Source organism: Clupea harengus, chromosome 16 (genome assembly GCF_900700415.2).
Source record: "Clupea harengus chromosome 16, Ch_v2.0.2, whole genome shotgun sequence".
Classification (NCBI taxonomy): Eukaryota; Metazoa; Chordata; class Actinopteri; order Clupeiformes; family Clupeidae; genus Clupea; species Clupea harengus.
In genome coordinates, this window is record NC_045167.1 from 15,680,033 (window position 1) to 15,687,532 (window position 7,500).

Here is a 7,500-nt window from a genome sequence, read left to right on the forward strand (position 1 = left end):
GTCATGTGTTAAGTACATTGGATTACATCTGCAGGTTTTTTTTTGTTGCCATATCGCTCTGATTACACAGCATCCCCGATCGTTCTTCCGTCCACCATCCATGATAGACAGCATTGCGTGCCATAGTTAGCAAAATGGCAGCAACACGAAAAGCAATAGAGTTGATTTATAGGTAGCAAATGCAAAAAATTCTACCTTTTTTGTACATTGGTTAAAAGCATATACCAGACAAGTAAATATAATACAAATGTCAATGACCTGAGTTATTACCAGAGTTGTTATTGTACATCAGCACTAGCATGCACGCCAATTGCTATCCGGCCTGATGTCTGGCCAAACACATGTCATAACATTTCACATCTGATACAACAAATGTCACATTTGTATGTCTCACTCCAGGCTCAAGGCCAAAGCAATGTTACCACTGCAAGGTCACGGACAATTGAATATGTGCTGAGTGAGTAAAGCAGTTCCTGAGAATGTTGAGATAGTTCGTCACTCTATGAGAGACTTCCTGGGCTATTGGAGGAAGTGTCACCAGGGATGAGAAATAAACAAAAACATGCCTCTTGCCATAAACATGCTTTTTTTTCTTCTCTCATTCAAACACACATCCACACATACATATGTGCACAGTGCGATGATTCTCGGGTGATTTTCCGTGCTCGGACGAAGGCTCAGGGTTGCCAGTGACTCATTCTTCTCAGAAATCTGATGTTTCAAATAAACACAAACCCCCTTGCGCACTCTGCCTCACTCCCGGAGAAGTTGATGAGTTTTTCTTTACTTTTCACCCCCAGCCCCCCTACCCCCACCTCCCTGACTTCACCCCGCACCCCCCGCGCCCACGCTTCTCCGACCCCCACACCTCCCCCGTGACCCCCACTGTAAACATAAACAAAGTCGGAGGCTTTGGTGGGTGGAGAAAGGTAAAGAGGGGCAGCTGGGACGTCGCTGAGGTGACGATAACCAGTGGCAGGAGGAGACTGATGGGAAGGCCAAACTATTTTCATCGCCCCCCCCCCCAATAAATTGCCACTTTAAAAAATGTCCTTTGCATGCTCCTTTATCGTGTTCCTCTGATCTCTTGAGTTGGCTCATGCTGTTTTTGCCCTAAACTATTTCTTTACTGTGGATACAAGGAAGAACGAGGGAAAGGAAGTCAGAAATGAGGAGAGAGAAAGAGAAAGACTCAGAGAAATAAACAAAACTTGGGTGTCATGTTTGCGGGATTGGAGACAGCGATCAGAAATGTGTTCCCTTTTTGTCATACTCACGACATGTGTCTCTGCTTTTCAGCGGCGCTGTAAATGACTACAGCTGTGGCGTTTAGGGAGGGGACTCGCGTCTTGTCGCGCTCGATCGTGTGTGTTGTGGTTTTTTGCCCGGGGGGAAATGCAATAAGCGCGTTGAGGGGACGGGAAATTTACGCCTTTAGCTTCCTGCCCAGCCAGCGTCGCTGTGAGGGACGTAGCTCCTGATACACTGTCTGTGAGGGCATGTGGCATCAGGCTTTTGTAGCGTTGACTGCAGATTTTTTTTCTTCTTCTGTCTCACTATGCTCTCCCCTCTTGGTTTCTCTCTCTCTTCACCATCGTTCCAATCCAAAGCAAATATTGGAGCCAGGCTGTAATTGAGTTTCATAGCGCTGACTTCATCATTTTTCATTAAGAGGGCCCTAATGATGATAGATACTGAGCCTGGAGAGCCCGGCCGTCTCATTTGCTGTGTCTCACCTTCTCATTACAGCATTACTGCACTCTCTGCTGCATCCCTCTCCTCATCCCTCTCTCCCTCTCTCTCTCTCTCTCTCTCTCTCTCTCCCTCTCTCTCTCTTCTGTCTCTCTAACCTGTGAATTTTCCTCTCTGCGCCGTCGTTCATTTCGCAGCCCCTGCCGCCCTCCCTCCCTCTTTCGCTCTCTCTCTCCCTCGTTCTTTTTCCCCGAAGAGCTGCTTCAGCGCTCTCATTCTTTTGGGGCTACTCACTCCGTCGCTCTCTTATTCCATCTCTTGTTTCTCTTTCCCCCCTTATCTCTCCATCTCTATTCCATCTTACCTATTTCTCCTTCTTCCCGTGTGTCTCGCTCTCTTTCTCTCTCCCTCTTTCTCTTTCTCTCTCTCTCTCTCTCTCTCTCTCTCTCTCTCTAACACACACACACACACACACACACACACACACACACACACACACACACACACACACACACACACACAGTGTTATCTTGGTTATCTTGGCCGTGGTTTCCTACTGGATTGGGGCCAGGCACTCCCCCCAGAGGCGATGGACTTGCTCTCTATTTGACATCTTTATTGTGGAATGTCTCAAATATAACAGAAAGTAATGGTGCTGGGAGCCTGTGCAGGGCCACGGAGGGCCATCAGTACTACTGAAAGGGGACGAGAGGGGGAACTCTCTCTCTTTTCTATCCCTCCTTTCTCTCTCTCTCTCTCTCTCTCTCTCTTTCTCTCTCTCTCTCTCTGACTTTCACTCTCTACGTGAACCTCTTTACCCCCAGTCTCTTTCGGTGTTCTCTCCCTTTCTCTCAGTACACACACACACACACACACACACACACACACACACACACACACACACACACACACACACACACACAACATCTCTTCTCTCCTCTTCTGTCTGTTTCTCTCCCTTTCTCTCGGTATCTCTGCTCTTAACATCTCTTCTCTCCTCTTCTGTCTGTTTCTCTCCCTTTCTCTCGACCCCGTACCTCCCTGTTCACTGTACCCCTCCGTGTCTCTTTATTGAGTGCTGTATCAGTCCTGGTGTGGCACTCATCTCTGCATCGCTCTCTGGTTTGGGATGGCCGTGCTACATGGTCTTTCCAGGTCCCCTTGACTTACGTGGGTGTCTGATGTGTGAGGAATGTGTGGAGGCTCTGACACTGGCAAACTTGATGACATGCGCATACACACACACACACACACACACACACACACACACACACACACACAAATGGGTGTGCACACACACACATACACATACGTACACACATACATACACACACACACACACACACACACATACACACTCACATACACAAATACACACTCACTCTTTCTTTCTCTATCTCTTTCTTCATCTTCATCTTCATCTTGAATATTTCTCTGTTTGTCTATAGTATCAGCATTTCAGCTTCCTATGACACAATGTTCAATATGTCTGTATGTTTGAGTTAGTTTGAGTGTGTTTGTGTGTGCGTGCATGTGTGTGTGTCTGTATATTTGAATGAGTTTGAGAGTGTGTGTGTGTGTGAGTGTGTGTGTGTGTGTGTGTGTGTGTGTGTGTTTTTGTGTGTATGTGTGTGTGTAAGGGAGAGAGGCAGAGAAATGATACTGAAAAATGCTTCACCAGGAGCCTGCCAGTGCTGGTACTCTCTCCTCTAATCCTCATCCAGTTTTGAAGAGTCTGTCTGCTCTCTTTCTCCCACTCTTTCCCGAATCCTCCTCCTCTTTCCTCTTCTTCTAGTTTTCTCTTGATATGAAGTGCCATGATCCCTGTGTGTGTGTGTGTGTGTGTGTGTGTGTGTGTGTGTGTGTGTGAAGTGCCATGATCCCTCTCTCATTTCTCATCTATTCGTCCTCTCTTTCTTTTAATCTTCCATACACACAGACACACCAACACACACACACGCATGCACACACACGCACGCACGCACGCACGCACGCACGCACACACGCACACACACACACACACACACACACACACACACACACACACACACACACACACACACACACACACACACACACACACACAAACACATTCCACCGTTTGAGAACAGTACTTGTCTAGTTTCCTCTGATGTCATAATTACTCCAATGCTGAATATGTTTTTGGAGTGTGTGTTGTGTGTGTGTGTCTGTGTGTGTGAGAAGTTCTCATGAGATAGGGGATTGAAGCAGAATGTTGAAATAATGTTCAGGGAACAGTTGTAACCGCAGAAGATCAGAAGGTGTTCTGGCATGGACTGAGAGATCAGTTAGCCCCCAGATATCTCTGCCATAATGCCTTGTGTTCATGGTGGACCTTCTGTTTCTATGTGTGTGTGTTTGTGTGTGAGAAAGAGAGAGAGATCGTGTGTGTGAATGGGACCTCCAGGCAGGGTTAGGGTCTGTGGTCTTAATGAGCATTTTCTCCCATATGAGTTCATAGTTTGACATAGATTTGATCTGCCTCCACCCCATTAACACACGCACACACACACACACACACACACACACACACACACACACACAGACACACACAGACACACACACACACACACACACACACACACACTCTCTCTCACACACACACACGCACACACACACTCTCACGCACACACACACACACACACACAAAGCTTTCTCTTATTCGTTCTCTCACTCCATCACTCATCCATTCACTAATTCAGTCATCAGTCACTCACACTTATTCTCTAAACGTCTAGTACTCCTTCTCCTCCTCCTGTAGTAGAAGGAATTACAATTCTTAGAACCCTCAGGAAGAAGCGCTTTGAGAATAAAGAGGTAGATAGAGTAATTCAGTATGTGAGTGTTTTTTTGTATGAGCGTGTGTGTTTTTATGTGTAATGTTTGTGTGTGCGTGTGCGTGTCTGTGTGCACGCCTGCTTGTTGTTCTGTTTTGCGTGCGTGTGTGTATAGGAAGGCCTTGCATTGGCATCCAGATGCCACATGTCAACAAGTCTCGGGCACTAATTGATCTAAGACTGTGTAAAAAGGCCTGGCTGATTAAAGCGCCATTGAGACCAGCTCCTCGCCTGCTCCTTTTTTGATTCTGATTTCATTTATTTTCTCGACTCCTGTCGGCAGCTGGACTCAATATGTTGATAATTTGGCAGTTTTTATGAATGTCTGAGGAAGTGCGGCCTGTTTATTTTCTTTCGGGAGTGTTTTTCTTTTCTTCCTCTTCTTCTTTCCCCTCACTCCTCCTACGCGAGATCTGAGGCGAGAGCGGCTGCTGCAGACCCGAAGGAATGTCCGATGTCCCGTGTCACCACGGAAACGGCAGGAAAAGGGGTGGGTGGTGGGGTTGAAAAAAAAAAAATCAAGGTGCAGTAACGTCCAAGATATCTTCCCCATGCCTTAGGACTGCACGTTTGGGCTCTCTCTTTCTGCCCATGTTCAAGCTTTTCCACGCTTCTCTCCTTTCTTTTGTTAGTGTGAGTGTGTGTGTGTGTGTGTGTGTGTGTGTGTGTGTTTGTGTGTGTGTGTGTGTGTGTGTGTGTGTGTATGTATGTGTATGTGTGTGTGTGTGTGTGTGTGTTTGTGTGTGTGTGTGTGTTTGTGTCTCCCTCATTTTATTTATTTCTTCCTTTTCTCTCCCCCCCCCTCTTCTTCTCTGTCTCTCAGCCCCCCCCCCCCCCCCTGTTGTGTCATGCACATCCATATCGTGTCCAAAATTAAAGTGCAATCAAACAAAACAAGACATGCTCCAGTTTAAACTTGCAGCAAATGAGCGAGCGAGCGAGTGAGTGAGTGAGTGAGTAAGTGAATGAGAACACAGAATGAAGGCTTGGCATTCAACAGAATGAAGGCTTGGCAGATAGGGCGCTTAATTGAGAAATGACATGTGAAGTGTTGTCCCCACCCCCTCCGGCCCTTTCTAGAAAGTAGAGAAACTCTGCCCTGCTGATGATATCTGTTTGCATTTCTCATAAACACACACACACACACACACACACACACACACACACACACACACACACACACACACACAGACAGATAGACACACATGCACACAGATACACACACCCTCTTTCTCTAATACACACACACACACAGCCAGATAGACACACATAAACACAGATGCACACATGAACACAGATACACACATCCTCTCTCTCTCACACACACACACACACACACTCTCTCTCTCACACACACATACATACACACACACTTACATACACAGACAGCTGGCAGAGCCGTGTGCGGCAGACCCAGTCACCTCGGCTCGGTATGGGGCATCACTCATCAAAGGGCTATTAAGTGCACATGATATTAGGGACGTGGTGGTGTGACGAGGGTGTGGTCCTGTCTGGTTGGTGGGATGTTTGGGTTCAAACGGCACTGGCACTGATGAACAGAATACATGAGCACAGCTTCGGCACTTGAGTTTGTTCCCTTATCTGTAGAGGGGATTTACACCAACATTAAGTTCAATTCAATTCAATTTTATTTATATAGCACGAAAACAATAACATTGTCTCAAGGCGCTTTAAAGTAAGTGTTGTGCGTAGGGTGAATAGATAGGAATTCATTTTAATGTTGAATGTTTATGGTTAAATATTGTTTGATTAAAGTCTTAGGGTGGATGTTTACCCATACACATTGGAATGAAGGGAAATTATAGTACCGTTACGGAGTCTTACTTTCTGTCTCTCTCTGTCTTTCTGTCTTTCTCTCTGTCTCTGTTTTCTTCTCTGTCTCTGTCTTTCTCTCTGTCTTCTTCTCTGTCTCTGTCTTTCTGTATGTCTCTCTGTCCTTCTGTCTGTCTCTTTGTCGTTCTCTTCTCACCTTCTTTGCCCTTCTGGCTCTCATTTTATTGGTGTGAAAATAAACTGCTCTGACACAAGGCACATATGTAACCATAAACCTCTTCACTCCATGTGTTTGTATATACATTTACCTATGCATATACACTAACCTTATTTTCATTGAATTGAATTCATTTAAAATGAAGTCACTGCAGTTCAGTTCTATCTCTCTCTCTCTCTCTCTCTCTCTCTCTCTCTCTCTCTCTCGCACTCTCGCACTCTCGCACTCTCTCTCTCTCTCTCTCTCTCTCCCTCTCTCTCTGTCCCTCTCTCTATCTTTCTGTGCCGGTGCAGAAGTTAACAGGACAGTAAAGTCCTCTCTGCTGCGTGTAGAGTTAATGAGACGCCTGGCGGGGCTAAAATAGGAGACATGTCGCCAGGTAAAGCCAGGGGGCATATAAAACCCCAGTGTGGGCGACAGAGCTATGTGGAAGTCCAGCCTTTGGGATCTCTGTGTGTGTGTGTGTGTGTGTGTGTGTGTGTGTGTGTGTGTGTGTGTGCTTTTGGGTATATGAGTGTGTGTGTGTGTGTGTGTGTGTGTGTGTGTGTGTGTGTGTGTTTATGTGCATGCTCTTTGGTGTGTATGGGTATTGCTGAATGTGCTGGGTGTGCTTGTGTCTATGTGTGTGTGTGTGTGTGTGTGTGTGTTAGTACTACTAAATGGAAGAGTGTCTCTGTGTGCGTATGTCGGTTATGTTATGAGTGTCTTTGGGTGTTTTTATGGGTTAGAATATGGACGTGTTTGTTTATGTTTGCTCGTGTGTGTTTGTTTGTAAGTAGTATGAGTGTATGGGTGTGTGTGATTGTGCTTATGCATGCATGTAGGTTTGTCAGTGTGTGTGTGTGTGTGTGTGTGTGTATGTGTGTGTGTGTGTGTGTGTGTGTGTATGTGTGTGTGTGTCTGTCTGATTTCACATGACTTCTGGGGCCCAGACAGTGG

General features: G+C 46.1%; 1 protein-coding gene across 6 annotated transcripts in view; it reads left to right on the forward strand.

Moving 5' to 3' along the window:
* Positions 1-7,500, forward strand: part of scube1 (signal peptide, CUB domain, EGF-like 1) — an 84,869-nt gene that overhangs the window by 14,202 nt on the left and 63,167 nt on the right. The window lies entirely within an intron of this gene.